Below are 15,597 nucleotides of genomic sequence, written 5' to 3'. Positions count from 1 at the left end.
GTAATGAGGAGTGAGTTCAGGCTCCTGGTACAGGCAGCGAGCTCCTTCAAGGGGTTGACTGATGGGTAGGGCGTGAAGTAATTCAGAGGCCGGTGCCTTATAATGAGTGTTTTCGGTCATCTAGTCCAATACCCAAGTGTTGATATCATCAGCATCACCTGTGACGTGCAGTGTTGCGTAGAACTGAAGAATAAGTTCTTCATTCCAATCAACAATGTCAGAGCAAAAGTTGAGCAGTCCTGCATCATGAAGCACACTAAGGACCGGGGTAAAGCAAGGCAGTGATTCCATGTCCACATGAGGAATATGCTCGTGGTCGAAGACTTTGTCCTTGTTGAAGAGCAGTGAAGAATAAAAATTGGCCTGGCTGGCAGTCCAGAAACGCTTCCTTCTAAGACGAGCAAAGTCATAAGGATTACAGTCAATGAAGAAAACATGCTCGCCGAAGAAGTCATCAGCCTTGAATTTTTGTTTCTTCAAGAAGGGATCCTTTGGCTTGGGCTGAGGAGTATCAGTCAATTGCATCACCACCTCAGGAATCGCAATCTCAGGTTCCACAGGCTGAGGAATTTCAGGTTCTTCTTCAGTGACAGCCTGGGTTTTTAATTCTTCATTAACATTTTCTTCAGCACTAGTGGCTGGAATCTCTTCATTGACAGACGGGGTTGCACGAGGTTCTTCAGATCCCATTTGTACTTCAGTATTGATAGGGGACTGAGGAATTTGTTGCAGAGGTGTGAACAGAGGAGAGTTGGGGTGCTGACTTTCCCAAAAGTCATCATTCAGCACAGGAGTTGTACACCCAATGTCCACATCTTCTTCTTCACTCTTTTCCTCAACACCGGCCTCTTCAGCAGTGAACTGAGGCATGGGCGATGAGACTATTGGGGTTGAAGCGATTGCATCCGCTTCAATTTCTTCATCCAACTGCTCCAACGAAGTAGCAGAAGGAATCTCTTCATCTAATTCACTTGGAATCACATATTCTTCATCAAAAGGAACAAGGTCCTTTGATGGCATGGATGAGACCGGAACAGCATCAATTGGATTCGCAAAAGAGCTGGTCAATGGCTTCATCTTCTTCGGAGCAGAAGAATCTGATGAAGTTGATGCTTTCCTTTTCTTCACAGCTGCACGCTCTGCATCCTCGGTCTTCTTCACATCTGATGCAGAAGGAAGAATTGGAGTTGGGGTAGGTGCAGGAGGAGCAGAGGAATTTGGTTCATTTACTTCAGGCTCAACGGCAGAAGCTTCAGCTGGCCTGACAGTTTCTTCAGGCGCAACACTAGTGGTTGCCCTGGCAATTTCTTCAGTGGCTGGAATGCAGTCATCAGCCCTGGTACTCTGAGTTTCTTCAGCAGCCTGATTGTCATCAGCGGTGCTGGCATTTTCTTCAGTCGGCTGAGCAGATGCCTCAGCCTGAGGATTTTCTTGTTGCATTGTGGCTGCAACATTGGAAGTGAACTTCTCAGTTAAATTCACAAATCTGACTTTGGCTCCAAGCCAGTCAGCGCAGTATACGTCAAATTCATCACTGAGCTTCTTGATCTCAGATTGAATAGTGACAAGTTCTTTAGTTGTCATGGAGACAACGTTTTTCTTCAGGAAGTGCTCCTTCCTGTACTGCGCTTTCTTCAACTATCTGGCCTTTTCAAATTTCCATTTTTCTTCTTGAATGAAGGCAGTCAGCATATGACCCTGGCCAGGAGTCAGCTTGAAATCAGGCATAGGAGTGTTGGGGTCCTTGTGCCAGAGATCAATGTAATCAAGGATCAATTTTGGATCCAAAAGTAGAGGCACATTTGTGCCTTTGGCTCTAGCGGCCTTGAGCTGCCTGTCTCTGATGATTTCAGCAAGTTCATCATCATCAGCTTCGTCTTCATCAGACGGAACTTGAAAGGCGACCTACTTCTTGTGAGGACTTGGTAGAGAGCCTCGTCCAACAGTGGCCTTTTTTTCAGCAGAGAGGGGCCAGTTGATGAATTTGGTGGAGCTGAAGAACTAGCAGAAGCTCTTGAGGCAATAGAGATGCATGTTGTCCTTTGGCACGTGGCGAGACGCACAGGTGCTGTGTATTTTGTCGGAGGAGCTGAGGACTTTGGCGGAGGAGCTGAGGACTTTGGAGGAGCTAGAGCAGCTTAGGAGTTGGCCGTGAGGGCTTTGAAGAATCTAGTCGTGAGGGCATTGCTGAGGAACTTGGCCATGAGGGCATTTGGGGTGAAGCACTTGGCTTATGAGCAGGCTTCTTTGTCATGGCCTTCTTTGGCTTGACAGCAGAGTCTTCATTAAATTTCCTCACTGCTTCCTTAGCTATTTAGGCTAGCTTGGCCTGGCGCTTGGCCCATTCATCAGGATAGTCCTCACCACGCTTGAGGCTGGTGGGATCAGCTTCTTGGCCAGGTGCCAATGGAGGTCTTGGGCATGGAGGGTTTAGAGCGAATTTCTTCATATACTTGGGAGTAACATATCCGTACTCCCTCCATTCCCGTGCCCATCTCCTCTCAATCTTTTGAATGCGCACCTTGCGCTGATTTTTATCCTCCTCAGGGGGTGTGCATGTTGGGGAACGTAGTAATTTCAAAAAAATTCCTACGCACACGCAAGATCATGGTGATGCATAGCAACGAGAGGGGAGAGTGTTGTCCATGTACCCTCGTAGACTGACAGCGGAAGCGTTATCACAACGCGGTTGATGTAGTCGTACGTCTTCACGATCCGACCGATCAAGTACCGAACGTACGGCACCTCCAAGTTCTACACACGTTCAGCTCAATGACGTCCCTCGAACTCCGATCCAGCCGAGTGTTGAGGGAGAGTTTCGTCCGCACGACGGCATGGTGACGATGATGATGTTCCACCGACGCAGGGCTTCGCCTAAGCTCCGCAACGGTATTATAGAGGTGTAATATGGTGGAGGGGGGCACCGCACACGGCTAAAATATCGTATATCAAATGTGTCCTTAGGTGCCCCCCTGCCCCCATATATAAAGGAGCAAGGGGGAGGCCGGCTGCCCTAGGCGCGCCAAGGAGAGAGGGGGAGTCCTCCTCCTAGTAGGAGTAGGACTCCCCTTTCCTAGTCCTACTAGGAAAGAAGGGGGGAAGGAAAGAGAGGGAGAGGGAGAGGGAAAGGGGGCTGCGCCCCCCTCTCCTAGTCCAACTAGGACTCCCCTTGGGAGGGGGCGCGCCACCTCCTGGCTGCTGCCCTCTCTCTCCCCTCAAGGCCCACTAAGGCCCAATACTTCCCCGGGGGGTTCCGGTAACCCTCCGGCACTCCGGTTTAATCCGAAACTTCTCCGGAACACTTCCGGTGTCCGAATATAGTCGTCCAATATATCAATCTTTATGTATCGACCATTTTGAGACTCCTCGTCATGTCCGTGATCACATCCGGGACTCCAAACAACCTTCGGTACATCAAAACATATAAACTCATAAAATAACTATCATCGTAACTTTAAGCGTGTGGACCCTTTGGGTTCGAGAACTATGTAGACATGACCGAGACACCTCTCCGGTCAATAACCAATAGCGGGACCTGGATGCCCATATTGGCTCCTACATATTCTACGAAGATCTTTATCGGTCAGACCGCATAACAACATACATTGTTCCCTTTGTCATCGGTATGTTACTTGCCCGAGATTCGATCGTCGGTATCTCGATACCTAGTTCAATATCGTTACCGGCAAGTCTCTTTACTCGTTCCGTAATACATCATCCCGCAACTAACTCATTAGTCACAATGCTTGCAAGGCTTATAGTGATGTGCATTACCGAGTGGGCCCAGAGATACCTCTCCGACAATCGGAGTGACAAATCCTAATCTCGAAATACGCTAACCCAACAAGTACCTTTGGAGACACCTGTAGAGCACCTTTATAATCACCCAGTTACGTTGTGACGTTTGGTAGCACACAAAGTGTTCCTCCAGTAAACGGGAGTTGCATAATCTCATAGTCATAGGAACATGTATAAGTCATGAAGAAAGCAATAGCAACATACTAAACGATCGGGTGCTAAGCTAACGTAATGGGTCATGTCAATCACGTCATTCTCCTAATGAGGGATCCCGTAATCAAATGACAACTCATGTCTATGGCTAGGAAACATAACCATCTTTGATTAACGAGCTAGTCAAGTAGAGGCATACTAGTGACACTCTGTTTGTCTATGTATTCACACATGTATTATGTTTCCGATTAATACAATTCTAGCATGAATAATAAACATTTATCATGATATAAGGAAATATATAATACTTTATTATTGCCTCTAGGGCATATTTCCTTCAGTCTCCCACTTGCACTAGAGTCAATAATCTAGATTACATAGTAATGATCCTTACACCCATGGAGTCTTGGTGTTGAGCATGTTTTGCTCGTGGAAGAGGCTTAGTCAATGGGTCTGCAACATTCAGATCCGTATGTATCTTGCAAATTTCTATGTCTCCCACCTGGACTAAATCCCGGATGGAATTGAAGCATCTTCTGATGTGCTTGGTTCTCTTGTGAAATCTGGATTCCTTTGCTAAGGCAATTGCACCAGTATTGTCACAAAAGATTTTCATTGGTCCCGATGTACTAGGTATGACACCTAGATCGGATATGAACTCCTTCATCCAGACTCCTTCATTTGCTGCTTCCGAAGCAGCTATGTATTCCGCTTCACACGTAGATCCCGCCACGACACTTTGCTTAGAACTGCACCAACTGACAGCTCCACCGTTCAATGTAAATACGTATCCGGTTTGCGATTTCGAATCGTCCGGATCAGTGTCAAAGCTTGCATCAACGTAACCCCTTACGATGAGCTCTTTGTCACCTCCATAAACGAGAAACATATCCTTAGTCCTTTTCAGGTATTTCAGGATGTTCTTGACCGCTGTCCAGTGATCCACTCCTGGATTACTTTGGTACCTCCCTGCTAAACTTATAGCAAGGGACACATCAGGTCTGGTACACAGCATTGCATACATGATAGAGCCTATGGCTGAAGCATAGGGAACATCTTTCATCTTCTCTCTATCTTCTGCAGTGCTCGGGCATTGAGTCTTAGTCAATCTCACACCTTGTAGTACAGGCAAGAACCCTTTCTTTGCTTGATCCATTTTGAACTTCTTCAAAACTTTGTCAAGGTATGTGCTTTGTGAAAGTCCAATTAAGCGTCTTGATCTATCTCTATAGATCTTAATGCCTAATATATATGCAGCTTCACCGAGGTCTTTCATTGAAAAACTCTTATTCAAGTATCCCTTTATGCTATCCAGAAATTCTGTATCATTTCCAATCAGTAATATGTCATCCACATATAATATCAGAAATGCTATCGAGCTCCCACTCACTTTCTTGTAAATACAGGCTTCTCCAAAAGTCTGTATAAAACCAAATGCTTTGATTACACTATCAAAGCATTTATTCCAACTCCGAGAGGCTTGCACCAGTCCATAAATGGATCGCTGGAGCTTGCACACTTTGTTAGCTCCCTTTGGATCGACAAAACCTTCCGGTTGCATCATATACAACTCTTCTTCCAGAAATCCATTCAGGAATGCAGTTTTGACATCCATTTGCCAAATTTCATAATCATAAAATGCGGCAATTGCTAACATGATTCGGACAGACTTAAGCATCGCTACGGGTGAGAAGGTCTCATCGTAGTCAATCCCTTGAACTTGTCGAAAACCTTTCGCAACAAGTCGAGCTTTATAGACAGTAACATTACCATCAGCGTCAGTCTTCTTCTTAAAGATCCATTTATTTTCAATGGCTTGCCGACCATCGGGCAAGTCAACCAAAGTCCATACTTTGTTCTCATACATGGATCCCATCTCGGATTTCATGGCTTCAAGCCATTTTGCGGAATCTGGGCTCACCATCGCTTCTTCATAGTTCGTAGGTTCGTCATGGTCTAGTAACATGACCTCCAGAATAGGATTACCGTACCACTCTGGTGCGGATCTTGATCTAGTTGACCTACGAGGTTCAGTAATAACTTGATCTGAAGTTTCATGATCATTATCATTAACTTCCTCACTACTTGGTGTAGGTGTCGCAGAAACTGATTTCTGCGATGATCTACTTTCCAATAAGGGAGCAGGTACAGTTACCTCATCAAGTTCTACTTTCCTCCCACTCACATCTTTCGAGAGAAACTCCTTCTCTAGAAAGGATCCATTCCTAGCAACGAATATCTTGCCTTCGGATCTGTGATAGAAGGTATGCCCAGCAGTTTCTTTTGGGTATCCTATGAAGACACCTTTCTCCGATTTAGGTTCGAGCTTATCAGGTTGAAGTTTCTTCACATAAGCATCGCAACCCCAAACTTTAAGATACGACAACTTTGGTTTCTTGCCAAACCATAGTTCATAAGGCATCGTCTCAACGGATTTCGATGGTGTCCTATTTAGAGTGAATGCAGTCGTCTCTAAAGCATATCCCCAAAACGATAGCGGTAAATCAGTAAGAGACATCATAGATCGCACCATATCTAATAAAGTATGATTACGACGTTCGGACACACCATTACGTTGTGGTGTTCCGGGTGGCATGAGTTGCGAAACTATTCCGCATTGTTTCAAATGTAGACCAAACTCGTAACTCAAATATTCTCCTCCACGATCAGATCGTCGGAATTTTATTTTCTTGTTACGATGATTTTCAACTTCACTCTGAAATTCTTTGAACTTTTCAAATGTTTCAGACTTATGTTTCATTAAGTAGATATACCCATATCTGCTCAAATCACCTGTGAAGGTGAGAAAATAACAATATCCGCCTCGAGCCTCAATATTCATCGGACCACATACATCTGTATGTATGATTTCCAACAAATCTGTTGCTCTCTCCATAGTTCCGGAGAACGGTGTTTTGGTCAACTTGCCCATGAGGCACGGTTCGCAAGTACCAAGTGATTCAAAATCAAGTGATTCCAAAATTCCATCAGTATGGAGTTTCTTCATGCGCTTTACACCGATATGACCTAAACGGCAGTGCCACAAATAAGTTGCATTGTCATTATTAACTCTGCATCTTTTGGCTTCGACATTATGAATATGTGTATCACTACTATCGAGATTCATTAAAAATAGACCACTCTTCAAGGGTGCATGACCATAAAAGATATTATTCATATAAATAGAACAACCATTATTCTCTGATTTAAATGAATAACCGTCTCGCATTAAACAAGATCCAGATATAATGTTCATGCTCAACGCTGGCACCAAATAACAATTATTTAGGTCTAAAACTAATCCCGAAGGTACATGTAGAGGTAGCGTGCCGACGGCGATCACATCGACTTTGGAACCATTTCCCACGCGCATCGTCACCTCGTCCTTAGCCAATCTTCGCTTAATCCGTAGCCCCTGTTTCGAGTTGCAAATATTAGCAACAGAACCAGTATCAAATACCTAGGTGCTACTGCGAGTATTAGTAAGGTACACATCAATAACATGTATATCACATATACCTTTGTTAACCTTGCCATCCTTCTTATCCGCCAAATACTTGGGGCAGTTCCGCTTCCAGTGGCCAGTCTGCTTAGAGTGCATAGCATCAACGCATAAAACCAGGCTCTGATACCACTGTTGGGGAACGTAGTAATTTCAAAAAAATTCCTACGCACACGCAAGATCATGGTGATGCATAGCAACGAGAGGGGAGAGTGTTGTCCACGTACCCTCGTGGACCGACAGCGGAAGCGTTATCACAACGCGGTTGATGTAGTCGTACGTCTTCACGATCCGACCGATCAAGTACCGAACGTACGGCACCTCCAAGTTCTACACACGTTCAGCTCGATGACGTCCCTCGAACTCCGATCCAGCCGAGTGTGGAGGGAGATTTTCGTCAGCACGATGGCGTGGTGACGATGATGATGTTCCACCGACTCAGGGCTTCGCCTAAGCTCCGCAACGGTATTATCGAGGTGTAATATGGTGGAGGGGGGCACCGCACACAGCTAAAATATCGTATATCAAGTGTGTCCTTAGGTGCCCCCCTGCCCCCGTATATAAAGGAGCAAGGGGGAGGCCGGCTGCCCTAGGCGCGCCAAGGAGAGAGGGGGAGTCCTCCTCCTAGTAGGAGTAGGACTCCCCTTTCCTAGTCCTACTAGGAAAGAAGGGGGGAAGGAAAGAGAGGGAGAGGGAGAGGGAAAGGGGGCTGCGCCCCCCTCTCCTAGTCCAACTAGGACTCCCCTTGGGAGGGGGCGCGCCACCTCCTGGCTGCTGCCCTCTCTCTCCCCTCAAGGCCCACTAAGGCCCAATACTTCCCCGGGGGGTTCCGGTAACCCTCCGGCACTCCGGTTTAATCCGAAACTTCTCCGGAACACTTCCGGTGTCCGAATATAGTCGTCCAATATATCAATCTTTATGTCTCGACCATTTCGAGACTCCTCGTCATGTCCATGATCATATCCGGGACTTCGAACAACCTTCGGTACATCAAAACATATAAACTCATAAAATAACTGTCTAACTTTAAGCGTGCGGACCCTTTGGGTTCGAGAACTATGTAGACATGACCGAGACACCTCTCCGGTCAATAACCAATAGCGGGACCTGGATGCCCATATTGGCTCCTACATATTCTACGAAGATCTTTATCGGTCAGACCGCATAACAACATACGTTGTTCCCTTTGTCATCGGTATGTTACTTGCCCGAGATTCGATCGTCGGTATCTCGATACCTAGTTCAATCTCGTTACCGGCAAGTCTCTTTACTCGTTCCGTAATACATCATCCCGCAACTAACTCATTAGTCAAAATGCTTGAAAGGCTTATAGTGATGTGCATTACCGAGTGGGCCCAGAGATACCTCTCCGACAATCGGAGTGACAAATCCTAATCTCGAAATACGCCAACCCAACAAGTACCTTTGGAGACACCTGTAGAGCACCTTTATAATCACCCAGTTACGTTGTGACGTTTGGTAGCACACAAAGTGTTCCTCCGGTAAACGGGAGTTGCATAATCTCATAGTCATAGGAACATGTATAAGTCATGAAGAAATCAATAGCAACATACTAAACGATCGGGTGCTAAGCTAACGTAATGGGTCATGTCAATCACGTCATTCTCCTAATGAGGTGATCCCGTTAATCAAATGACAACTCATGTCTATGGCTAGGAAACATAACCATCTTTGATTAACGAGCTAGTCAAGTAGAGGCATACTAGTGACACTCTGTTTGTCTATGTATTCACACATGTATTATGTTTCCGATTAATACAATTCTAGCATGAATAATAAACATTTATCATGATATAAGGAAATATATAATACTTTATTATTGCCTCTAGGGCATATTTCCTTCAGTGCAGTACCCAGCATAGATGTCATCAGGGATCTCAAACGTTGTGTTGACCTCAGGCCTCTTTCCTCCTTTCTGTGGCTTCTTACCGTCAACCGTTTTCTTCAGCTGAGGAATATGAACAACAGAATTTTCTGATGAGGTGTGCAACTTTTCTTTGAAGAACGCTGCAAATTGGTTAAGTTGATGAGAACCTAGTGATTCAGCGGCGGACATGAGTACCTATGAACAGAGTATAGTTGTGAGGAATTTGGAGAGGTCATATGCGTTCTCAGAAGGTTTTTCAAAAAGAACAAGTTTGAGGAATTTGACCAGATGAGTCTTGAAGAATTTACTAAGCGTTCTTTGTCTTACATTCCAGAGTTGTATAGATCAAAAATCCACACAATTGAGGAATCTTGAAGAAAAATGTTGCTTAGAGAAACGGATCAAGAACAGATGACAGGTGAGGTGTTTAGTGTGTGAAGATTTGAAGAATAAACACATTTGAAGATTTTGTAGAAAACATTCGAATCAAAGAGGGCAATAAAAGTAACTTTTAATTACCCTTGATGAAGAACACGACAAACTGGGAAGTGTAGATGTGAAGTTCGTCAGTTCAGATCTTCCACGCCCTAACTCGGCAGAGGAAGACAACTACGGCGGCGGCGGAGTGAAGAAATCCGCAGCCGGCACGAGTACGACGGCGACAAGGTCGAGGCAGTGAAGATCTTCCTCACCGGCGATGATGAAGTAGCGGCGGCGCTAGGTTTTGGGAAGCTCGAGCGGGAGAGAGGTCGAGCGGAGTAAAAATGAAGTGAGGAATGGGAGGGGTATTTATAGTCGGAGTGAAAAACTGTTCGCCCAAAGAAATTGGACGAACGTGCCCCTGACCCTTCTCATTCGCTTGACATGTGTCACCCACATACTGAGAGGTGGCGATCGTGGGTGCATAGATAAGTATTATCGTTGAATGTGGAACGGTTTGAGCGGCAAACGCCGAAAATTCAGATAAGATAAGTTTTAAAGTTCCGTTCGCAAATTCTTCAGCTGACAAGGATGCAGTGAAGATTTTGAACGAGTTTCAAATAGAACGCACATGAAGAATTTGTGAATATATTGGGTTGAGTATAGCATAGAGGGGGAAGGGTCCGATCACATTCACTTAGCAGAAAAAAGCTACTTGAAGAATTAGCAATAAGTGAATGCTGTAGAGGACATAAACTCTCTCTATATATATAGCCATTGAAGAAAAACGACGGAAACAGTGAAGACAATGCAAAGTTGAAGAAAATGAACAACTGAGGAATTTCAAAACCGAGGAAAAAACTCAATTGAAGATTTCAACTTTTGGTGGTGGCGTAACCCACCATGTAAGAATGATGATTTCAGACACCGCGTACAATTGTCGTAGGGCTCTGAGAATCAAATCCTTCGTTAATTTCTTCACACTTACAGTGTCAGTCTTCATTGATTGAAGAAAAATGTTTCTTCATGTGTTGCACATCTAAGTCATCAATTTTGCATAAGTGTTAGGATGAGTGTCCTTTTCAAAGAACATTCAAAGATTCTAGGATATTTAGCTCACACCTCAACTTGCTAAATCTCTTCTAATCCAAAGGCTTTGTGAAGATGTCGGCTAGCTGTTCTTCAGTCCATACATGCTTAATAGAGATGTCGCCCTTCCACACATGATCATGAAGAAAATGATGACGAATTTGAATGTGCTTTGTCTTGGAGTGCTGAACTGGGTTGTGAGCAATCTTGATTGCACTCTCATTGTCACAGTAGAGACGCACATTCTTCATGTTGACGTCGTAGTCCTTGAGAGTTTGCTTCATCCACAGCAATTGAGCACAGCAAGAACCAGCAGCAATGTACTCAGCTTCAGCAGTAGACAGTGATACGCAGTTCTGTTTCTTTGAGGACCAACAGACCAAAGATCTTCCAAGGAAATGGCATGTGCCAGATGTTGACTTGCGGTCCACACGATCACCAACATAGTCAGAGTCTGAATATCCAACGAGATCAAAAGCCGAGCCCTTGGGATACCATAATCCAAGTGTTGGTGTGTGAGCTAGATATCGAAGAATATGCTTCACAGCCTTATGGTGTGATTCCTTCGGTGTAGCTTGAAATCGGGCACACATGCATACACTAAGCATAATATCTGGCCTAGATGCACATAAATACAATAAAGAACCAATCATGGAGCGGTATACCTTTTGATCGAAGTCAATACCATTTTCATCAGTGCATAGATGGCCATTTGTGGGCATTGGAATTTTGACCCCTTTGCAATCTTGCATGCCGAATTTCCTCAGTACATCCTTGAGGTATTTCTCCTGAGATATGAATATGCCATTGCACTGTTGACGAATTTGAAGACCTAAGAATAATTTCAATTCTCCCATCATAGACATTTGATATTCTTCACTCATCATATAGGCAAATTCATCACTGTAACGTTGGTTAGTACAGCCAAAGATAATATCATCAACATATATTTGGCACACAAATAATTCACCATCATAAGATTTAGTGAAAAGAATAGGATCAAGTGAACCGGGTTTGAAGCCTTTCTTCATGAGGAATTCCTTCAAAGTATCATACCACGCCCGAGGGGCCTGCTTGAGGCCATAGAGGGCCTTATTTAGTCTGAAGACTTTGTCAGGATGCTTTGCATCTTCAAAACCTGGGGGTTGAGCAACATATACTTCTTCCTCAAGCTTACCATTGAGGAATGCACTTTTCACATCCATTTGATATAAAGTGATATCATGATGGTTAGCATAAGCAAGTAATATGCGAATAGCCTCAAGTCTAGCCACAGGTGCAAAAGTTTCATGGAAATCAATTCCTTCAACCTGTGTGTAGCCTTGAGCTACAAGCCGTGCCTTATTCCTCACCACAAGGCCATTTTCATCTTGCTTGTTGTGGTAGATCCACTTTGTGCCAATGATATTGTGCTTGCGAGGATCTGGACAATTAACCAGTTCCCAGACGTTGTTGAGCTCGAACTGATGTAATTCTTCTTGCATAGCTTGAATCCACTCAGGCTCCAGAAATGCTTCATCTACCTTAGTGGGCTCTGTGATAGAGACGAAAGCAAAGTGCCCACAAAAGTTAGAAAAATGTGAAGCTTTTGAGCGTGTGAGATGACCTGGAATGTTGATGTCGCTGATAATTTTCTCAATCTGCACTTCGTTTGCAATGCGAGGATGAGCGGGTTGTCGTCGAGGAATTTGATCAACAGTTTCTTCGGCATCATTCTCTTCAGGTGCATCAGCATGACGTTCTTCACGTTCTGGAATGATTTCTTCAGCTAATTCTTCGGTAGGAATGACATCCTTAGTAGCTTTGAACTTGATAGATTCCTCAAGTGACTGTTCATCTAACACAGAAGGTAGGTGCTCTCTTTGTGAGCCATTAGTTTCATCGAACCGCACATCTACAGTTTCAACAACTTTGTGAAGAACGTTGTTGAAGACTCTGTAGGTGTGCGAGTCCTTTCCGTAACCAAGCATAAAACCTTCATGTGCTTTTGGTTGAAATTTAGAGTTGTGATGAGGATCTCTAATCCAACATTTAGCACCGAAGACTTTGAAATAACTCACTGGGTTTCTTGTCAGTGAGGAGTTCATATGCAGTCTTCTTGAAGAATTTTTGAAGATATACTTTGTTGATGATGTGGCATGCAGTATCAATTGCCTCAATCCAGAAGCGACAAGGCGTCTTGTACTCACCAAGCATAGTGCGAGCCATCTCAACAAGAGTCCTGTTCTTGCGCTCCACGACGCCATTCTGCTGAGGAGTATAAGGAGTAGATAACTCATGAGTAATACCGAGTTCATCAAGATAGTCATCAAGACCAGAATTCTTGAACTCAGTTCCATTTTCACTTCTGATGTGCTTGATCTTCACACCAAAGTTGGTTGAAGCCCTCGAGGAAAATCGTTTGAAAACTTCCTGCACCTCATGTTTGTAAGTGACAATATGCACCCATGTGTTACGAGAGTAATCATCAACAATAACAAAGCCATATAGAGATGCATCATTTGTAACTGCAGAATAATGATTAGGACCAAAGAGATCCATGTGAAGCAATTCAAATGGTCGAGTAGTAGTCATGATAGTCTTTGCTGGATGCTTGGCCTTGATCATCTTTCCGGCTTCACAGGCTCCGCATAAGTGATCCTTGAGGAATTTGACATTCTCAATGCCAATGACATGCTTCTTCTTTGCGAGCGTGTGCAGATTCCTCATGCCAGCATGACCAAGTCGTCGATGCCATAGCCAGCCTTCTGATGCTTTTGCAAGTAAACATACGGCTGGTTGTGGTCCTGTAGAGAAATCAACAATATACAGATCTCCTCTCCTAAAGCCTTCGAAGACTTTGGAATTGTCAGCTTCCATGATCACAACACAACGATACTTGCCAAAGACAACAACCATATCAAGATCACAAAGCATTGAGACAGACATGAGGTTGTATCCTAAGGACTCGACAAGCATGACTTTGTCCATGTGTCGATCCTTTGAGATCGCAACCTTACCTAGACCCAATACCTGACTTTTGCCTTTGTCAGCGAAGATGATACGCTTCAGATGCGATGGAGATAAGGGAACATCCATCAATAGATTCTTGTCACCAGTCATGTGATTTGTACATCCACTATCGAGGACCCACTCATTGGCTTTGGCTTGATCATCCTGCAGATGAATTAGTGCATCTTACGAACTCATATACTTCATCAGTGAAGAATATGACATCAATTTCATCAACCAATAGAACAGATAAAACAGTATGAGGACGTGAGAAATGAAGATTCATTTCTTCATGATTAGCCTGCGTCCTATCAGGCATTTTCAGGTCTCCAGCAAATTCTTCAGACGTTTAAGCACGTCTGGAGACCTGACCCTGCAGAAGAAATTAGTTCTTTTTCTTCACCACCCACATCTGAAGGGGTGGCAAAGAGTTCATCACTCTGCGAGCTCCATACGAGAAAGGTGGCATAGAAGCCAGTCCATTTCGTTTCACATAAGAGGAGTTAGGATAAGCATATAAATAAGCAGAGAAATTCTTCGAGGACTTATGAACATAATGATTAGAAGAATAATGCTCATATTCATAGCCCTTAGCTCTTCCCAACGAAACAGAGGTGTTAGCACGATATGAAGAATTTGATCCACGTGAGGAATTTGGTCCATATGAGGACTTGGATCCATCTGAAGAATTTGATATGGGGTTACTTTTCTTCATAGGTGGTGTCATGATGACATTCACCTGAAGATTTTCAAGGCACCTTTTGGGAACCCAGATTTTCTTCATAGGGAACCATTCCTGCGGTTAGTGCCAACATATCTAGCAAATACTTCACCATTCTGAATTTTGAACAGTTTATAGTTGGAGTCAAATGACTCATCAAAAGAATGAGGAGATTCACATGTAAATCCAGATAGATTAGATGGATCTACTGGAGGTCCCTTTGCAGCAACCCATGAGGTTTTGGGGTACTGCTCAAGCTTCCAATATGTTCCATCAGCATTGATTTTCCTCTCAAAGGCAATACCCTCTTTCCTAGGGTTCCTGTTGAGGATCTACTTTTTAAGCACATCACATAGAGTCCGATGCCCTTTGAGGCTTTTGTACATGCCTGTCATATACAATTCCTTCAGCCCTGCATCATCAGTGATACTAGCAATGTCCTCAGATGCGGAATTAGTGATAGCAGAGACAGGTGAAGAATTTGTAGCATTAGAAGCATTTGAACATTCAGGTGAAGAATTAGCAGATTCACGTTCAATGCACTTCAAACATGGAGGAACAAATTCTTCCTAAGCAGCGTTGATTTGTTGAGCAAGTAATGAATCACGCTCCTTCTAAAGATCTTGATAACTCACCCTTAGCTTTTCAAGATCTTGCTTTCTTTGAAGAAATTCATAATAAAGCTTCTCATGATCAGATAAGAGAGTGTTATGATGACCTTGAAGGTTGTCAAACCTAGACTGAAGTCTTTGAAGACTTTCAGTCAAGGTTTTAGTCCGATCCATTTCTTCACCCAACATATCATCACTTTTGTCTAGCATGTTTTGAACCTTTTCAAAAGCCTTTTGTTGTTTCACAGCAATCTTAGCAAGTTTAGAGTAACTAGGCTTGAGTTTTCATCAGATTCATCTTCACTAGATTCAGAGGAGGGGTATTTGAGTACCTTGGCACCCTTTGCCATGAAGCAATAGGTGGGAGCGTAGTCATCATTGCCTTCATCAGCCTTGTTGGTGAAGCCATTTTCTTCAGAGTTGA

The sequence above is a fragment of the Aegilops tauschii genome, chromosome 1 (assembly GCF_002575655.3).
Source record: "Aegilops tauschii subsp. strangulata cultivar AL8/78 chromosome 1, Aet v6.0, whole genome shotgun sequence".
Lineage (NCBI taxonomy): Eukaryota > Viridiplantae > Streptophyta > Magnoliopsida > Poales > Poaceae > Aegilops > Aegilops tauschii.
This window is presented reverse-complemented; position numbering follows the sequence as displayed.